General features: G+C 42.5%; 1 protein-coding gene across 3 annotated transcripts in view; it reads right to left on the bottom strand.

Annotated features, from left to right (window-relative positions):
* PIGW (phosphatidylinositol glycan anchor biosynthesis class W) overlaps window positions 1-10,594 on the bottom strand; it is a 53,198-nt gene extending 42,604 nt beyond the window's left edge. The window contains exons 1-3 of one of the 3 annotated variants that reach the window (XR_006388320.1): window positions 10,465-10,594; window positions 3,216-3,335; window positions 2,709-2,762 (exon numbers count right to left, since the gene is read on the bottom strand). The gene's annotated coding sequence lies outside the window, so the exon portion shown is untranslated. Of the gene's footprint in view, window positions 1-2,069; window positions 2,190-2,708; window positions 2,763-3,215; window positions 3,336-10,464 lie in introns of those variants that run through there. The other 2 variants (XM_044287111.1, XM_044287113.1) reach the window with 2 other exon arrangements.
* Window positions 10,595-18,390: the final 7,796 nt, after the last annotated feature.

Raw genomic sequence — 18,390 nt, 5'->3', positions numbered from 1 at the left:
AATGTTTTGTGGTGTACCCTAATTTAAAAAAATAAAAATAAAATTTAAAACCAAAATCCACTGTTGGCTACCTCCTCCACTGCCGCTTCCACCTACACCGCCACATACACAACCACATCTACCGCCTCCTCAACTTCCTACTCCATATGGACCTCGTCCTCCTAGATCAAGATTTTTTTTTTTTTTTTTTACGTATTTTATGTTATTTAAAGTAATTTCCCTAGCCACATTTGTTTGCAGAGCACTTGCCATGCTCTTAACCACATTTTGATGCCATTTACAGCCCTCTAGCCCTTTTCATGACATTTTTAGAGCCATTTTAGTGCTCAAAAGCTCGGGTCCCCATTGACTTCAATGGGGTTCTAGGTCAAGTTCGGGTGAGCAGGAATACAGGTCCTTCTAAAAAAAATTAGCTTATTGTGATAAAGTTCATTATTTTCTGTAATGTACTGATAAACATTAGACTTTCATATATTTTAGATTCATTACACACCAACTGAAGTAGTTCAAGCCTTTTATTGTTTTAATATTGATGATTTTGGCATACAGCTCATGAAAACCCCAAATTCCTATCTCTAAAAATTAGCATATTTCATCCGACCAATAAAAGAAAAGTGTTTTTAATACAAAAAAAGTCAACCTTCAAATAATGATGTTCAGTTATGCACTCAATACTTGGTCGGGAATCCTTTTGCAGAAATGACTGCTTCAATGCGGCGTGGCATGGAGGCAATCAGCCTGTGGCACTGCTGAGGTGTTATGGAGGCCCAGGATGCTTCGATAGCGGTCTTAAGCTCATCCAGAGTGTTGGGTCTTGCGTCTCTCAAATTTCTCTTCCCAATATCCCACAGATTCTCTATGGGGTTCAGGTCAGGAGAGTTGGCAGGCCAATTGAGCACAGTAATACCATGGTCAGTAAACCATTTACCAGTGGTTTTGGCACTGTGAGCAGGTGCCAGGTCGTGCTGAAAAATGAAATCTTCATCTCCATAAAGCTTTTCAGCAGATGGAAGCATGAAGTGCTCCAAAATCTCCTGATAGCTAGCTGCATTGACCCTGCCCTTGATAAAACACAGTGGACCAACACCAGCAGCTGACATGGCACCTCAGACCATCACTGACTGTGGGGACTTGACACTGGACTTCGGGCATTTTGGCATTTCCCTCTCCCCAGTCTTCCTCCAGACTCTGGCACCTTGAATGACAATGCAAAATTTGCTTTCATCCGAAAAAAGTACTTTGGACCACTGAGCAACAGTCCAGTGCTGCTTCTCTGTAGCCCAGGTCAGGCGCTTCTGCCGCTGTTTCTGGTTCAAAAGTGGCTTGACCTGGGGAATGCGGCACCTGTAGCCCATTTCCTGCACACGCCTGTACACGGTGGCTCTGGATGTTTCTACTCCAGACTCAGTCCACTGCTTCCGCAGGTCCCCCAAGGTCTGGAATCGGTCCTTCTCCACAATCTTCCTCAGGGTCCGGTCACCTCTTCTCGTTGTGCAGCGTTTTCTGCCACACTTTTTCCTTCCCACAGACTTCCCACTGAGGTGCCTTGATACAGCACTCTGGGAACAGCCTATTCCTTCAGAAATTTCTTTCTGTGTCTTACCCTCTTGCTTGAGGGTGTCAATGATGGCCTTCTGGACAGCAGTCAGGTCGGCAGTCTTACCCATGATTGCGGTTTTGAGTAATGAACAAGGCTGGGAGTTTTTAAAAGCCTCAGGAATCTTTTGCAGGTGTTTAGAGTTAATTAGTTGATTCAGATGATTAGGTTAATAGCTCGTTTAAAGAACCTTTTCATGATATGCTAATTTTTTTAGATAGGAATTTGGGGTTTTCATGAGTTGTATGCCAAAATCATCAATATTAAAACAATAAAAGGCTTGAACTACTTCAGTTGTGTGTAATGAATCTAAAATATATGAAAGTCTAATGTTTATCAGTACATTACAGAAAATAATGAACTTTATCACAATATGCTAATTTTTTTAGAAGGACCTGTACAGCTAATCCAGCGTGTCAGCGTGAAGAAGCAGCCATCACAGACCCTGAACTACAATGGATTTACAGCTTACCTGGATACAGCAAGGGAGAATCCTCTACTCCGGCACCTGCTAAATTTCCTGAAGTCAGGGGTGAATTTCCTGGGAAGCTGAAGTTCCCTCAGTACTCGGTTTCTGGGCAGGAGGTTCCATCTAGTGGTGAGAAACTACATGTACAGTCTCTGTCTAATTTGTTGTCTAATCAGAAATTTGTTTCAGGTTTATATGTCCTTTTATCAGATTTTGTTCAAAATGAGAACACTAATTCGCCAGCTAGAGTTTGGGTTAGCCATCCAGTGGCAAGGGATTTTAGTCAATCCGCTCGATCACAATTAAATTTCATCCATTGATCTCCCTTGGATGTGGTCTCTCTTTCTCACGCTCCCTCTCCGGGGTGGAACCCTGATTCGCAGTTAACCGTGATCAACATGGTAGACGCAGAAAAGAACATTGAATGTTGATAGAGAAGATATTGAATTGGATCGTGGACATCACAGGGACGTGCTACATGGTGGAGCAGTATGTGTGCACACGCCTACACGAACTGACGGATGGGTCTGCCCCCTTCAACTTCTGGGTCTCCAAAATGGGCACATGGCCTGAGCTTGACCCTTACGGCTTGGAGGTGCTGGTCTTCCCTGAATCCAGTGTATTGTCTGAACGTGTGTTTAGCACGGCTGGAGGGGGTTATCACAGGTTATATTTCCAAATGTTTTGTAGTGTACCCTAATTTAAAAAAATAAAAATAAAATTTAAAACCAAAAAACACTGTTGGCTACCTCCTCCTCCTCCTCCACCGCCGCTTCCACCTACACCGCCACATACACAACCACATCTACCGCCTCCTCAACTTCCTACTCCATATGGACCTCGTCCTCCTAGATCAAGATTATTATTTTTTATTTTTACGTATTTTATGTTATTTAAAGTCATTTCCCTAGCCACATTTGTTTGCAGAGCACTTGCCATGCTCTTAACCACATATTGATGCCATTTGCAGCCCTCTAGCCCTTTTCATGACATTTTTAGAGCCATTTTAGTGCTCAAAAGCTCGGGTCCCCATTGACTTCAATAGGGTTCGGGGTCAAGTTCGGGTGAGCAGGAATACAGCTAATCCAGCGTGTCAGCATGAAGAAGCAGCCATCACAGACCCTGAACTACAATGGATTTACAGCTTACCTGGATACAGCAAGGGAGAATCCTCTACTCCGGCACCTGCTAAATTTCCTGAAGTCAGGGGTGAATTTCCTGGGAAGCTGAAGTTCCCTCAGTCCTCGGTTGCTGGGCAGGAGGTTCCATCTAGTGGTGAGAAACTACATGTACAGTCTGTGTCTAATTTGTTGTCTAATCAGAAATTTGTTTCAGGTTTATATGCCCTTTTATCAGATTTTGTTCAAAATGAGAACACTAATTCGCCAGCTAGAGTTTGGGTTAGCCATCCAGTGGCAAGGGATTTTAGTCAATCTACAGTCAGCGCCCCTAATCTTTTTTTTTAAATAACGTTTTATTAGCGTTTTCAAAGCATGTTATACAAATGATTACACAATCATTATTCTGAGACAGTTGCTATTACACATGGACATCATCAAAATACAGTTTCAGCAATACCCATCTAACACTTAATCTCTATAAAGATGAGCACACGCATTAAAGGGAGTCTGTCACCACATTTGACCATATTAGAGAGATCCTATAGCGTTATATGTGCCACCCAGCAGTTAAAAACGGTACCTTTGTTGCATATAACCGAGTCTTCTTTCTGCCAAAAATGAACTTTGAAGATTGTGTAAACAAGCCCTCTCAAGTGCCCAGGGCGGTGTCTCAATCTTCCGAGCCCAAGACCGGACCTCCCTAACGGCTCATAACCCTGCCCTCCTTGTGCCTGTGCCCGCCCGTTTACTCCCCTCCCCTCGCCTTTTCCATTGCGGCTGCGCGGACAAATTCGTAGCTGGCGCATGCGCAATGCGATGCCCGGTCCTGGCAGGGCATCGCAATACCTACTGCGCATGCGCCGGCTACGAATTTGTCCGCGCAGCCGCAATGGAAAAGGCGAGGGGAGGGGAGTAAACGGGCGGGCACAGGCACAAGGAGGGCAGGGTTATGAGCCGTTAGGGAGGTCCGGTCTTGGGCTTGGAAGATTGAGACACCGCCCTGGGCACTTGAGAGGGCTCGTTTACACAATCTTCAAAGTTCATTTTTGGCAGAAAGAAGACTCTGTTATATGCAACAAAGGTACCGTTTTTAACTGCTGGGTGGCACATATAACGCTATAGGATCTGTCTAATATGGTCAAATGTGGTGACAGACTCCCTTTAATGGCTATTTAACATGCTTTCACCAATTTACTCCCCAACCTTCTCTGGATGTGCCTCCTTACACCTTCCCTCCTTCTCCTACCTTAGGTTCACTTTTTTCCCACTTAGTGTACTCTTAAGTTCCCCAGCGTTCCTTGTAGATCCCTTGTTAGATACCATTCGGTATGCCTAAAGTTATTCATGATCCTTTGAATATCTTCCCCTGACATATTTTTGCTGATAAATGTTTTCCATTTGTTTAGGAAATGTGGCGACGTTGTGTTCTTGTGTGAAATGCTTCATCTGTCCCACAAACTCTGTCATAGACGGGGTTTGAGGCTCTAACCACTTATTAAGCAAACATCTCAGTGCTACTAAAAGTGTCCCATCTACCAGTCTCGGAACTCTCATTTGATCTTGATATATATGAAAAAGTACTACTTGTGGTTCACACGCCAATTCAATATTCTATGTTTGCTTAATCCATGTAAGTATCTCTTTCCAATATGTCTGTGTTATTTTACACTTCCAAGCACAATGATCAAGGTTAGCTTTTGGTTGCTAACATTTAGGACACATCACCAATCTATTAGGATGAGCAGCATTCTGAGGTATATTGAAGGCGTAAATGGCTCTATGGAACAATTTAAACTGGGTCTCCCTCCATTTTTCACAGGTTACGGCCTTTCTCACTCTCATCCAGCCCTCTATAATCCTATCCTTCCAATCTGATGTACCTAAGAGCGATTCCTAATTCCGAAACAACTTGAACTCCATTTTCTTATCTTCCCTATCTCTAACCTCTTTGTACACCGCAGATAAGGATATTTTACGTTCTTTGCTTTTCAGCAGATTATTAAATTGGTTCGACACATATTCCTTTTTCACATCTTTTAGTCTGTGTTTGCAAAAATGCATGACCTGCAAGTAAGGCAGCATTTGTCCCCCAGAAACATTGAATGTATCCTGCATCTCTTTAAAGGTCCGGTATCTTGGGTTTTTATCATGCACAACTTGTTATAGAGTATTTATTCCCTTGGTCCCCCAGCCCCGAAACATTTTATTGGTTCTGCCCAAATAATGTCATATGTTTGGACGCTAAAAAGGATAAACCATACATCTTTCTCATTTCTTTCCAAGTTACCACAGTATCCCTGATTAACACCGAATTTTTTTAATCTAAGTGTATCAGCGCTAATTTTGAATGCAACAGTCCTCCCAATTCATACCCATTGGCTAACTCCTTTTCTAGTGCTACATTCGAGTAGTGCGAAGTCTGATTTATCCAGTCTCTACAATGGCGAAAAAACCCTGCCAGGTTGTACCGTCTTATATCTGGAAATTGTGTACCCCCCGCTCTCGGTGCGCGCCATAACGTTTTCAACCTAATACGAGTTCTTTTCGCGGACCAGATAAAATCTGTAAAAGCTCTGTTAAGTGCCATTATGTCTTTATGACACATGAGAATTGGTATTGTTTGCATCGGGAACAGCAATTTTGGGAAGCTTATCATTTTTAATAAGTGGCGTTTCTCCAACAGTGACAGTGGTAGGTTTCTCCATCAGTTTAGTTCTTGTTGAATTTTACAGAGCAATGGCGTGAAATTAAGAGCATATAAGGAATGGGGAGATCTGCCTATTTTTATTCCGAGGTATGTGATATAATCCTTAGCTACTTTGACTGGAGACTTTTGTAGAGAGGCAGACATCCCCTCCTTGTGTCCTCTTAAAAATAATAACTCACAGTTAGTTACATTTACTTTAAAACCTGAATACAATCCAAACTCATGTAGTGCTTCAAAATTTTTTGTGATGTCTCTTGAGGGATTCATAATGATATCATCCGCGAAAAGGGATGTATAAATCGTTTTGGACCCTATTGTGATTCCTTCAAAGGCCTCCTTAGACTCTAGATACCTCGTCAGGGGTTCCATCGCAATGTTAAACAACAACGGTGACAAAGGGCACCCCTGCCTCGTGCCTTTCAATAACTGGAATGGGCGAGACAAAAATCCTGGCAATGCTATTTGCGCTCTAGGGTCTGCATACAATGCTAACAGGAAAATTCTGAATACCCCCGTCACTCCCATCTTATCCAACACTGCCGCCAGCCAGTCCCATCTTACGTTGTCAAAAGCCTTCTCTGCGTCTATAGTTAACAGCGCTGGATTCGTAAGGTCGGCTGATTTGCGGTATGTGTGGTCTAATATCGTCAGCACTTTCCTTAGATTAAATACAGCTGATCTACCTTTGAGAAATCCAACTTGGGATGAACCAATCAGACTTGGTAGAATATTGGCTAGTCTATCTGCCATAATTTTTGCAAACATTTTTTGAAGTCCATGGACAGATATGTCCAAGGACGGGAAGGAATGGGTAACGGAAGGAGAGGATCTGATGGCCGTGAATGAGGGACTTTGGCACGAGCGCAGGTTTCGCAGGCTGCCACAAAACCCTCAACCGACTTATGAAGCGTCGGCCACCAGAATCTCCGAGCGATGAGATCCACTGTGGCTCTACCCCCCGGGTGCCCAGCAAGGACAGTATCTTGGTGCTCCTCAAAAACCTTGTGTCTTAAAGCGAGAGGCACAAACAACCTCCCAGGAGGACAAAGATCAGGAGCCTCTGCCTGAACCTCTGCCTCCAATTCAGGATAAAGAGCAGAGACCACCACACCTTCAGCCAAAATGGGACCCGGGTCTTCAAAATTCCCACCTCCCGGAAAACAACGTGACAGGGCATCCGCCTTCACATTCTTAACCCCGGGCGGAACGTGACAACAAAGTTAAACCTTGAAAAGAACAAAGACCATCTGGCCTGTCTCGGGTTCAGACGCTTGGCTGACTCCAAGTAGGCCAGATTCTTATGGTCGGTAAACACGGTAATAGGGTGTCTGGCTCCCTCTAGCCAATGGCGCCATTCCTCAAAAGCTAACTTGATGGCCAACAACTCCCTATCTCCCACATCGTAGTTTCTCTCTGCGGAGGAGAGTTTCTTCGAGAAAAAGGCACACGGTCGCCATTTGGCAGGAGAGGGACCCTGAGACAAGACTGCACCCACACCTACCTCAGAAGCGTCCACCTCAACTATAAAGGGCAGAGAGATATCAGGTTGTACCAAGATGGGAGCGGAAGCAAAACTCTCCTTGATACTAGAAAAGGCCTTACGCGCCTCTACCGACTAGGAGGAAAAATCTACCCCCTTTCTAGTCATATCAGTGAGTGGTTGAACAACAGAGGAATAATTCAAAATAAACTTCGTGTAATAATTGGCAAAACCCCAAAAACGCATCAGCGCCTTCTGATTCTCAGGAAGCTCCCACTCAAGCACAGCGTGGACCTTCTCGGGGTCCATGCGAAAACCAGAAGCGGAGAGAAGAAACCCCAGAAATTGAATTTCTGGAACTGCAAACACACATTTTTCCAGTTTAGCGTACAATTTATTCTCCCACAGGATGAGCAAGACCTGACGTAGGTGGTCCTTATGAGTTTTGAAATCAGGAGAAAAAATCAAAATGTCATCTAGATACACTACTACAAATTTCCTCATTAAATGATAAAAAATGCTGTTCACAAAAAAGACGGCTGGAGCATTAATCAAACCAAAAGGCATAACCAAATTCTCAAAATGGCCCTCAGGGGTATTGAAGGCAGTCTTTCATTCGTCTCCTTCTCTGACCTTAACCAGGTTGTATGCCCCTCTTAGATCCAACTTGGAAAAAACTTTAGCCCCAACAATCTGGTTAAACAGGTCTGGGTCTGGAAGCGGATAAGGGTCACGAATTGTGATACTGTTCAGCTCCCTGAAATCCAGACATGGTCTTAAAGAACTATCTTTTTTCTTAACAAAGAAAAAAACAGCGGCAACAGGTGACTTCGAGGGTCGTATGTGTCCCTTTCTCAGGCTCTCAGAGATATAAGCACGCATAGCGACCCTTTCAGGTTGGGAGAGATTGTATAAACGAGATTTAGGCAGCTTGGCGCCTAGGATGAGATTAATAGGGCAATCGTACTCCCTGTGAGGGGGCAGCTCCTGAACTCCACTCTCAGAAAACACATCCGAAAATTCTGAGAGAAAAGATGGTACAGTCTTAGTAGAAACCTCTGAAACAGATGTCGAGAGGCAATTCTCTCTGCAAAAGTCACTCCAACCATTTATTTGCCTCGCTTGCCAATCAATGGTGGGGTTATGTTTAGTGAGCCAGGGTAGCCCCAACACTAGAGGCGTAGGCAACCCGCTTAGGACGAAACATGACACCTCCTCAACATGAGCATCACTCACAATCAAACGGATATTGTGAACTATGCCCTTTAATGATTTCTGAGAAAGTGGAGCGGAATCAATAGCAAAAACAGGTATATCCTTTCCCAAAGTGCATACCTGGAAACCATGTGTTATAGCAAATTGATTATCAATGAGATTGACAGCTGCTCCACTATCTACAAAAATCTCACAAAAAATGTTCTTGCTCTCCAGCGCCACCCTGGCAGGTAGGACAAAACGGGAACTACAAACAAACGGAAAACCTTCAATTTCCGCATCAACCTTGCCAATAGTAACAGATGGAACGTTTTTAGAGGATTTTTTTCTTTTTGTTTCTTTATTACTCTCAAAAAACTGCCTGAATCTCCTAGAGGGACAAACATTTGCCAAATGATTTATACCTCCACAACAGAAACAAACCCTCCTCTGAGAGCTGAATCTTCTATTGTCAGAGGCAAGCAAACCCAGCTGCATGGGCTCCTGCTCAGAGGGGATTGACAGAGACTGAGACCCCTGCGCACTGAATGAGACCGCCGCACTGTCCTTGGACTGAGTATGACAGGAAGGAGTGATCTCTCCTCTCTCTCTAAGACGCCTGTCAATACGAACGGCCCGAGACATGGCAGTGTCCAAGGAGGTAGGTCTCTCATGAAAGGCAAATGCATCTTTCAATCCCTCTGAAAGACCATGGCAAAATTGACTTCGGAGTGCAGCATCATTCCAACCAGTATCAGCTGCCCATCTCCGAAATTCTGAACAGTATATCTCTGCGGACTGTTTACCCTGGCATAAAAGACGTAGTCTAGACTCAGCCAGAGCAATACGATCCGGATCATCATATATCTGACCCAGGGCTAAAAAAAATTCATCCACTGAACGGAGGGGCCGTGCCCCCACAGGAAGCGGAAAGGCCCAAGACTGAGCGTTACCCCTGAGCAGCGAGATGATGATCCCCACCCTCTGCTCCTCATCACCAGAGGAATGGGGAACTAGGCGAAAATGGAGTTTGCAAGCCTCTCTAAAACGAACAAAATTCTCACTACCCCCGGAAAACGTATCCGGGAGCGAGATCTTAGGCTCAGAACAAACTCCATGAACGCAAGCTGAACCGGTCACCTGAAACTGAGATACAGTTTTACGGAGATCTGCTACCTCCAATGAAAGACCCTGCATGTGTTCAGTCAAAAGTGAAACCGCATCCATGCTTGAGACGGTTTTGGCGGTTTATAATGTCACGGATGGTGTAACAGAAAACAAGAAGTTACAAAGAAGGATCCGACTGGCTTGATCCGAAGCTAAGGAACAAAAGGGTGACCCCTATTTAAGCCCTGAAACTCTCCCTGTCTTCTCAGCCCATGCAAAGATCTCTATGATAGAAAATTGCATGCCCTCGTGCCTCGACTGTATGACACCTGAACACCCTATAATAGTGAGGGGACACGACCACCGGCTCCCTACACTTAATACGGAGGGAGTCAGGGTAACCTAGGATCAAGCAAACAGGAAAACACAAATCAATGAACAGACTTATCTGTAGAAGGATCAGTTGTAGCATCCAGCATGTACACACTCCAGGAAGTTGTATAAACCGCAAAGTGATGCAGTTTGGGAAGGGATTTAAAGGGATGCAATCAGTGCAACTATATGACAGCTGAGAGAGGCTAACGAGATGACAAAACGAAAGCAAATCAAAAGAACCTCAAGCAGGAGGTTCTGAAGAACGTCTGTCAGAGCTTCTCAGCTGTCTGGCGGTGACAGTATTGCCATTGAGACCTCCTCCTTCGATATTAACTTATTTAAAGGGGTTCTGTGGTAACATAGAAAATCTTAAAACATCATCTAAAGATCATATAATATACTATGGATTCTAACCTTGTAACTGCCAAGCAATTTTGCTTCCACAATCATACTTCACGCTTTCAGTAAATCCTGTTGTTTACAGCCCTGAAGTTCCTGGTAGTGGGAGTGATTAGCTTAGACCAAAACAGTTCCCAGAGTTCTGTGCGCCTCCAGTTCAAGCCAGTTAGTACACGCCCACTACACCTTTCTTGTTAGTGAAGCCTCAGCTACTACACCCTCTGTTTATCAGCCCGGGCTGTTTCTTCCTGTTTCCTCCCACACTGCTTCAGAGAAAGTGGACTCTGCCCACCCCTGCTTCTGAATCCAGAGTGTGCCGTGTCAGAAAAATCCATTAGCTGTGTGTCTCCCCTCCATTATGGTATTAAAACACAGTTCATGTTTTAATCCAACTGCTTTCATTGATAGAGAGCTGACACCCTGATAGTCTGTGGACTTCATGTCTAATCTACTTATTCTTCAATGTGTAACATACATACTCAACTGCACAAATACGTACATTAGATAAAGACAGATACTGTATACACAAATATACATTGGCACAACAGTGGTCACTATATATATATATATAGACCAGCAGTTCAGGGGTTACTCTATATATTTAGATATACTGGCAGTGCAGGTGTTATTATAAATATTCATTTATTGGTGGAGTGTCTACTACATATTTATAGACCAGCAGTGCAAAGGTTGCTACAAATTCAGCATATAAACTGGCTTTACAGTGGTTACAACATATACATAAACCAGCTGTCCATTATATATATATATATATATATATATATATATGCAGTTTTCCCCACACTGCTGGTATATATAGATTTATATATAGAGATATATACATACACTTTATATAATTGTAGTAATCACTAAACTGCCGGTGTATATAGATGTAGTAACCCCTGTACTGCTGGTCTATATATATATATATATACACACACTGTATGTAATTGTAGTAACCCCTGCACTGCTGGTCTATGTATATATATATATACACACTGTATATAATTGTAGTAACCCCTGCACTGCCGTACTATACAGGGAGTGCAGAATTATTAGGCAAGTTGTATTTTTGAGGATTAATTTTATTATTGAACAACAACCATGTTCTCAATGAACCCAAAAAACTCATTAATATCAAAGCTGAATATTTTTGGAAGTAGTTTTTAGTTTTAGCTATTTTAGGGGGATATCTGTGTGTGCAGGTGACTATTACTGTACATAATTATTAGGCAACTTAACAAAAAACTAATATATACCCATTTCAATTATTTATTTTTACCAGTGAAACCAATATAACATCTCAACATTCACAAATATACATTTCTGACATTCAAAAACAAAACAAAAACAAATCAGTGACCAATATAGCCACCTTTCTTTGCAAGGACACTCAAAAGCCTGCCATCCATGGATTCTGTCAGTGTTTTGATCTGTGCACCATCAACATTGCGTGCAGCAGCAACCACAGCCTCCCAGACACTGTTCAGAGAGGTGTACTGTTTTCCCTCCTTGTAAATCTCACATTTGATGATGGACCACAGGTTCTCAATGGGGTTCAGATCAGGTGAACAAGGAGGCCATGTCATTAGATTTTCTTCTTTTATACCCTTTCTTGCCAGCCACGCTGTGGAGTACTTGGACGCGTGTGATGGAGCATTGTCCTGCATGAAAATCATGTTTTTCTTACCTTGCAGACTTCTTCCTGTACCACTGCTTGAAGAAGGTGTCTTCCAGAAACTGGCAGTAGGACTGGGAGTTGAGCTTGACTCCATCCTCAACCCAAAAAGGCCCCACAAGCTCATCTTTGATGATACCAGCCCAAACCAGTACTCCACCTCCACCTTGCTGGCGTCTGAGTCGGACTGGAGCTCTCTGCCCTTTACCAATCCAGCCATCTGGCCCATCAAGACTCACTCTCATTTCATCAGTCCATAAAACCTTAGAAAAATCAGTCTTGAGATATTTCTTGGCCCAGTCTTGACGTTTCAGCTTGTGTGTCTTGTTCAGTGGTGGTCGTCTTTCAGCCTTTCTTACCTTGGCCATGTCTCTGAGTATTGCACACCTTGTGCTTTTGGGCACTCCAGTGATGTTGCAGCTCTGAAATATGGCCAAACTGGTGGCAAGTGGCATCTTGGCAGCTGCACGCTTGACTTTTCTCAGTACATGGGCAGTTATTTTGCGCCTTGGTTTTTCCACACTCTTCTTGCGACCCTGTTGACTATTTTGAATGAAACGCTTGATTGTTCGATGATCACGCTTCAGAAGCTTTGCAATTTTAAGAGTGCTGCATCCCTCTGCAAGATATCTCACTATTTTTGACTTTTCTGAGCCTGTCAAGTCCTTCTTTTGACCCATTTTGCCAAAGGAAAGGAAGTTGCCTAATAATTATGCACACCTGATATAGGGTGTTGATGTCATTAGACCACACCCCTTCTCATTACAGAGATGCACATCACCTAATATGCTTAATTGGTAGTAGGCTTTCGAGCCTATACAGCTTGGAGTAAGACAACATGCATAAAGAGGATGATGTGGTCAAAATACTCATTTGCCTAATAATTCTGCACGTAGTGTATATGTCATTATGTCCACTTCTTACTTTAGACGTTGGCAGTACATATCTAATAAAGGAAGACTCTTCTGCTGAGCTTGATGGTTGTGTATATGAGGTGTGTGTTTGGCTGCCTGCACACATATCCCTCCTTGCTGTCCAGTGTAAATTGGGCAATTCCATCATAGTTTTCACACAGTGTACGTCGCTGTGCTTGGTGACAAAAGAGAAGGACCCTCACATATATATGATACACTTGCTTATGAACCTGCAGGGATGTTGACAATGACATCATGGACCAAACTTATCAACCATACATACACAACACAGATGTTCTTGTACTAAATAATCCAAAATGAGAAAGTTATGTATCTTTAAAAAAAAAACTGGCTTAGAACTGGCAACTAAGCCAGTTCTGTTTTACAGCAGTTTGATAAATGTCCTGTCCCCAAATATCATAAAAACATTTTTTTATTCTAAATTTTATTATCAGTCTAACGACAAGCAAGATGAGTTTGAGGAAGAAATATTTTTTGATTCGGACTCTGATTACATTCCAATAATTGAGGTACTTACATTTTGATATCCTTTATTTGTAATGTAAAGATCAATTTGGACTGAATTATTATTCTAACATTTTTTTTAGCCAGGTACTTCCTCCCAAGAAGAACCAGATGAAGAAGACATGGCTGTTAGTGAAACAAATACTACTACTATTTGTCCTACTACTGTGAGTATTTTATTAGCTATAGGAAACCAGAGGGATCCATTATGCAGCCCATAGTCTTCCATTATGAGGGATCAAACCAGGTAGGCTGCCGGCCGGGCCGGTCATGCCGCTAGTTTTTTTTCAAAGTGCGGCGACATTGGCGGGCCCTCCACAGCACTGGGTGACCATGACACCAGTCTGATGGTGTGACGAGGGCCTCATGCGGCTGCCGCACTGCCCGGGCTGGCGCGTCCATGACGGTGCACCGCCAGGGCGCAGCATGAAGAGAGGGACTGATAGGAGGGAAGCGCCTCTAGTGTAGCGTGGCCAAGCTCTGTCCGGTCCGTGGAATGAGAGTGACAAGGGAGGGAGGAGGGGGGGGGGATGAGAGTGACAAGAAGGGGTAGAGAGTGACAAGGGGGGGGGGGGTGAGAAAGACAGTGACAAGGGGTGGTGGTGAGAAAGAGAAGCATAACTACAGTGAGGGGGCCCATATCTGGCATAACTACAATGAGGGGGCACATATCTGGGCACAACTACTGTGAGGGGGCACATATCGGGGCACATATCTGTGCATAACTACTGTGAGGGGGCACATATCTGGGTATAACTACTGTGAGGGGGCACATATCTGTGCATAACTACTGTGAGGGAGCACATATCTGGCTATAACTCCTGTGAGGGGGCACATATCTGTGCATAGCTACTGTGAGGGGGCACATATCTGGCATAACTACTGTGACGGGCCACAAGAAGGACATAACTTTTGTGAAGGGACAACAAGGTGGGCATTAGTGCTGTGAGGGGCCACAACGTGAGCATTAGTACTGTGTGGTAGCACTTAGGGGAAATGTCCTAGATTACCCTGCTATACATTGGCATGGCTCAGTGTTACAGGCCAGCACAGCGCCCCCTGCTGGGGATTTCATAGGGGCAGTCACCATCCCTTCCTTTTTTTTTCTCTATCACTACAGGGACCTTATTCCGGATCCAGTGGACATCACACCAGCGACACCCTAGATGAGGTAGGACCAGATTTTATTAGGACTGGGTGAATGTAGCCATGCATTGGGCTTAGGACTCTTTAACACGAGCAGATGCCATGTGGGTAACCAAGAAAATTACGTTGTGCTGGACTGCTGGTATAATTACACAAAGCTATGGGGCTGGTTTATCATTTTTTCCAGGGCTTGTTTCAATACCATAGACATAGCAGCAGCGGGCAGGAAGAGAGAGACAGGATAGCACGTGCACACTGCGTGCGTCTTCCCTTCATACAACTGATCTTTGTGGGTGCCGGGTGTTGTACCCTCGCTGATCTGATACTGATGACCTATCCAGAGGATAGGTCATCAATAGTAATAGCCCCTTTAACTGCCCCCGGTGTGGTTAAGCCCCATATAAGTGAATGTAAGTGAAAACATGTGAATTAATAGAAGACAATAATTTTTTGCTAATTTATTATAGGTGTCTGAGATGGGCAAGCTATCGTAAGTTTACCAACCTAGTTTATGGTTTTCTTGGAAAGGGTCACCGCATTCCTGTGCCTTCTTGTGTCGAAGATAAGAGAATTGTACCCAGACCACGAGGGGAACTACACAGGATTCAGATGGTACTCAGAATACGCAACGGGTGACCTGCAAACTCATCATAATTTCTAACTGTTTGGAAAGTGTAGTATTAGCATGACATGCTCCCAGTAAATCAATACAAAACGGATTTTATTCCCTGTTGTCCTTTTACTTTTTTGATAAACCTAAAAAATAAAGATTATAAAGTTATATGGATGTGATTGAATTATTTCATTATGCAAATTAAATGTAAAGAGTAATAATAAAATAAGTACACTGCAGTATAACTTTAATACTGTCAGACATTTCTGTCTGAGGTAAGGTAAACAGTAACAATAAATCTGGAGAAACTAAAATCACAACAGTGACTAATAAATTGAAATTTTTCAATAGGAGTTTAGAGTTTTTTTCAAATAAGTATTTTCTGAAACCCATGAACTAAATTTAAAATCGAGTTTCATGTTGCCTTATCATTTCCTTTTTGTTTGGTTTAGGCACAGATGCTATATTTGCTGGGAGGTCCAGTCTGGCTGACCTCCATGTTGGTACAGTTTCTTCACAAACTATTCTCATCACTTCTTCTATTATTTCTGTCATAAATTCTTGACTTGTTGGCGCATATAGAGCTTTAATGACCCACGATTTTCTTGCCTTTGAAAACTCAAGTCGATGACGATTGGTGCCAACTGGGTCACCTATACTTACTGATTTTTTTATTACTGCAAGAGATCTTTTAACATTGTGATTGTGATCTAAGGCTGCCAGCTGTGAACGTGCCAACATCCCATCATAAAAAAAATGAATGCGCTTGGGTCGGTACTTGAGGCATACACTATGGTAAGTTTCGAGTTCACCAGTGTGACAGAAGTAGTTCAGTTGTTTAATGTCCCGAATAAAGTTCTTGTTCTCAACAATGGCCTGAAGGGTATTAAAGGTAGGAGATTTTGGGAAAAGCCATTTTGTTTTTTCGTCAGTTTGTGTGACTATTGGAGGATGTAAACATGAGTTGTAGGAGTCGGGACTACACCACTCATGTACATTCACAACATGGTTTAGTAATGATTTCCATTTTGTTACTAGTTGCTCTCCATCTCCACCGCAGGTTCGCGAACACCACCATAGGTGGTTTTTAATTGGTTGTATCCAGTTTGCCAAAATTGTACTTTCTTTTTTTTTTGAGGCAGCCAGCACCTTACTTCCGATAGACTTTGCCATGTGCCACACATCAAATTGGTGCTTAATTGATTTATATTTTTCTCGCATTATTTTGCGAATTGAAATGTGCCCATCAGTGGCAATTATGTTTATATCAACTCCACTGTTTATCAAATAGTCCACATTTTTTTCAAAAGCTATTTTTTCTAGAGAAACTGTCGTGAGTGGAGGGACTATCTGTTCTACAGAAAAAGAAACTATTTTCTTTGATACATAATCCATCAGGGTATAGATGCAGTATTTAGCAGAATACCCTGGCGAATCACTGCCCATCCCCTTTCAAACACAAATTTTTATTTTTCAACTCCTCTAGGACTGCAGTTTGTTCTTTTTTCCATTGTATATCAATTGCAGGAAACAGATATTTCCTTTGATTTTTGAAAAATGTCGTTTGGCCAATACATCGCAGCTTCAGAATATCAAAGAATAGTCTAGTCTTCTGAAAACTAAGTCCACTTAAAAGGACAGCAGATGAGATTAAAACGTTCCCCAACGGTTGCTTTTTATGTTTTGGTTGTGAATTCCAAAGTTTCATTTCATGTCCGTTAGAACATTTTACTTCTACAGAAATCATACTGCCAATATAACGCTTCTTGAAAGCCACCAGGTTGCATTGACAATTTTTATGAGACTGACACTTCACCATCTTTAATAATTTCATTAATTCACATTCGAATACTACAAATTTTTCCTCTATGGCATGATTGGAGCAATCAGTGTCTAAATCCACAAAATTGTTTTTATTTTCAATTTCGTCTTCGGAAGAGGTAAATACACTATCATCAGGATCATCATTGCATTTGGAAATATGAAAGTTGTCATCACTGGGGTCCGTAAGTGTGGCCCCCGTTTTCTCAAATGAAAAATACGATGGATACAAAGAAGTGTCTACACTGTCTGGTACACCATTGCTGTCAGGCACAGGTGATAAGGGGAAAATGCTTTGCTCAATTGGCGATAATGGAATATCTTGCTCATTTTCTTGTACACATTCAGATGATACTTCATCTAATCAAGAAAAATCGGTGTAATCATGTTCCTTCAATAAACAATAAGGTTTAGAATGACACATGTTAGCTTTAAAAGGTGTAGAAGTAGCAATTTTATCGTAACCGGTGAACAATTTAGGAATAATGTCTTCTCTATCTTCTAAATTAATCTCCGTCTCAGTATAATCTTGCTTTCCTGAAAATGTCGATGTCCTGCGATCATCTTCTTCCAAATGTGATGATGCTTCCCAAGGACAGTTTTCAGGCTCAATAATTGAAACTGTAGCTTCATGGTCTATCACTGGTGCCAAATTACACTGAACTTTGCGGTGTTTTTTTTTTTTATCAATGTCTGTGTTTGAATATTTTTCTTGTTTCTGTGGTGGTCTGTATTAACCGCAATTTTTTATTTATTTATAAAGTGGTCCGTGTTTATCCCTTTATCTACTTTTTTGATAAAAACATATGGAGGCGGTTTTGTTAGAACACATTTTAAAGTGTTGGAAGAGGATGCCTGGTTTTGTAGACTTTGTGTTAATGAATTTGTCCTTGTACACTGAGTGGTGTTTGAACCAATGCTGCCTGTTGTCCCCGTAAGTTTTGAAATGTGATGAGTTTTTATTTTTTGGGGGGTGGCAGAAGAACTGGATCAACCAGACTGTGTAATGTTTGTCCAGAAGACGTTAGCCTACTTCTGGTTGAGGTATAACTCTCTGTAGAAGTAGTTGTGGTCATAATGGTGGAACAAGCCGCATATGATACAGTACAGGTTGTTGTTGTCACAGTTGAACTGTAGGGATTAGGGTTTGCTTCACCTGTCCCCGAACTGAGTTGTTCTTTATTACTGTGCAATTCAGCAATTTTCAATTGTTGGAAAACAGTTGGAAAAGCGTCTGCCTTAAG

Source organism: Bufo gargarizans, chromosome 3 (genome assembly GCF_014858855.1).
Source record: "Bufo gargarizans isolate SCDJY-AF-19 chromosome 3, ASM1485885v1, whole genome shotgun sequence".
NCBI classification, from domain to species: Eukaryota; Metazoa; Chordata; class Amphibia; order Anura; family Bufonidae; genus Bufo; species Bufo gargarizans.
The sequence above is the reverse complement of the archived record's forward strand: the minus strand, read 5'-3'. Positions and strand labels throughout refer to the sequence as shown.